A 2,578-nucleotide genomic window follows, 5' to 3' on the forward strand; every position below is an offset into this window, starting at 1 on the left:
GGGGGGGGGGGGGGGGGGAGGGGGGTGCATGAGGTTGAGCACGAGCAGATTCTGCCGTATAAAGCCTGGACCTGGAGCTTTTGCTTTGCCACATTCCAACTCAAAGCGCCCCTTCCTGTGGGGGCCAGCCGGCCCACCTGGCCAATCCGGCGCTCTTTTTGCTGCAAACGTGTATGCTGAGAATACCTGAACTGAATTTGAATTACCATATGACGTAGGCCTTTTTCTAGCAGTAATGTCCTACTGGCAACAGGGACTACCACATACAGACCCATACAGTCTCTACCAAGCGCTCAAACACACAATTTGTTGCACCAGCTACCCCACCCCCCACCCCCACCCCATACACACACACGCACACACACACACACACCTCCTCAACCCCCCTTTTCTGCTCCCATCTATCTTTATCTCTATCTACAGCTCTGTGTATATCTCTCTCTCTCACACACACACACACACACACACACACACACACATTCAGAAACACACACAATCGCTCACACACGACAGAGACAGCTATCACAACCCACCTATGGAGACGAGATAAAAGACACAGTCTGTTAAAGAATTTAAAAAAAGTACCTCTGGTTACATGGAAGTCTGTGAGCCAGCCACAAATTACGGGTTAAATGGCGATGAGTAATGGGAATATACAGCAGCACATCACGCCGAATAGCCTCATCAGGACTGAATTCAATTAAAGATACTTACGCATTTTCTCGAATAAATGAAATCGAGGATGAGAGCAGTGCAGGAAAAATCAGCAGGGCCCCGGTCCCCGTTTTCAAGATTTGCAGCGCGACCGAGGCACAAATCTCCATGTGAAAGGGATCGGAGGCTGCTGCAGTCCGCGTCTCTCTCTCGATCACAAGTCAAGATGCTCGCCTGCGAAAAATGCCAAACATTCAGAAAGAGTTGCGTGGATCTGCGGTGCGGCCACCATTCCCTCGGATGTAGTGAGTGAGCCACCGATGAAAACCCTGAGGACCAGCAGTAGCCTCCTGGACCTGAAGATATTCCTCTGGACTGAGAAGGAGGAAATCCTGCAGAGTTTATGATGGGGGGATCAAGTCTGTGTTTAAGCCCTTTTCCCCCCCAAACCAGTCACAGTCCAAAACTGACTCCCACCGGTGGTTTCCTCTCTCAAAAAAATGGCCAATTCAAATTCGACCCGAAAAAATTGAAAGAAAAAAAGGAAAGAAAAAAAAAGAAACCAAAGTGGGCTCTTTCTTTAGGATTCAGCAGTCTGGCTGCTTTTTCTGCGCTGATCATTTCCTTTGAAAAAGATCAGTAGACAGACGTGACAATTAACAATTACCTATTTACAGCATTGTTTATAAGGTCAGCGCAGAAAGGGGTGCAGAAGCGTCCTAAAAAAAAAAAAGAAAAAAAAAAAAAACCCTGAGAACGCCTATTGGATAAAATTAAGGATATCCGTCCCACTGCAACCATCACACGCGTCGCATCAGGACAATCGGGTTGCCATAGCCTGCTCTAAAAATCGCAGAGCATATGGTGCACACTGTTTTCTACCAAGAAGAATGGGAAGAATGGGAAGAATCCACGAGATGCTATATCCCCCCCCACCCCCCCAATCTGGTGTATTGATTATATAAGCGCTGATATTAGTAATAATTCCCTTGTCAGGGAGACTGTCCGATCCGGGTGGTGTGGCAGCAGCAGCAGCAGCAGCATCCGTGTGTTGCAAATAAAGCGGGTTTCTGCCACCGGCTCCTAATGGTTCCCCCGCTCGCTGCAGTCCATGACTTGAATAGCGAGCACGTTGAAATCACGGTCTCCAGGCACAGATCTGCCACGCGCTTGTGTGCGCGAGTCACGTGTGTGTGTGTGTGTGTGTGTGTATATGTGTGCGTGTGTGTGTGTATCCAAGTGTAGGTAGGTGCGCGCCTGTGTAGGCGTGAGTGTGTTCCTGTATCACCCAAGGACCACTTTAACTTTGACCACTTTGCCTGCCTGTCCATCCGCCCATTTAAATCACTCAGCGGTCGTTAATTATCAGGGATCAATGGCATTAATGCATAAAGCCCAGATCTGATGTCTTTTGAGTGTGTTTGTGTGTGCGTGGGTGCGCGTCCACGTGTGATTCAGTTGTTGATGAGGTATGGTTGCCACCTACAGGCGTTAGTCTCTGTCCAGTCATCCAAAACGGACCATTTCCACAGTCTGCATCCACAAATAAATCCACATTCAACATGTAGAGGTCTTATCAGCTCTCCTCCACATTAAAAGCACGGATAGAGAGTGTGCATGAGTCCACCATGTTGAAGACAGCTGGTGGAGAAATACTGATGGAGACTTTGAATTTACTGGAACACTACATTATTATTTCCCCACCTCTTATTTCCAATGAGCATATTTATGTGAATCCAATGTATTCCTTTCAAAAACACTGTGGAAGCAGACTGAAGTAACCTAGGCAACCTCTGCGCGGCTGAAATTTGCCTCGACTGGTGATGGTCATATAAAGGGGGAAATCTTCATCCACTGCAGAGCCCAGTGTGACAGACAGGTTGCTGCTGTGGGGCAGGGGAGGTTTAGTGACTTGCAGAACCTG

General features: G+C 48.1%; 1 protein-coding gene across 1 annotated transcript in view; it reads right to left on the bottom strand.

Moving 5' to 3' along the window:
* Positions 1–1,372, bottom strand: part of lrrc4cb (leucine rich repeat containing 4C, genome duplicate b) — a 39,458-nt gene extending 38,086 nt beyond the window's left edge. The window contains exon 1 of the mRNA XM_023393144.2: positions 715–1,372. The gene's annotated coding sequence lies outside the window, so the exon portion shown is untranslated. The remainder of the gene's footprint in view (positions 1–714) is intronic.
* Between the last annotated feature and the right edge of the window lie 1,206 nt (positions 1,373–2,578).

Source organism: Seriola lalandi, unplaced genomic scaffold (assembly GCF_002814215.2).
Source record: "Seriola lalandi dorsalis isolate HSWRI2012SDOR001 ecotype SW California unplaced genomic scaffold, Sedor1 jcf7180002054929, whole genome shotgun sequence".
In the NCBI taxonomy this organism is placed as follows: domain Eukaryota; kingdom Metazoa; phylum Chordata; class Actinopteri; order Carangiformes; family Carangidae; genus Seriola; species Seriola lalandi.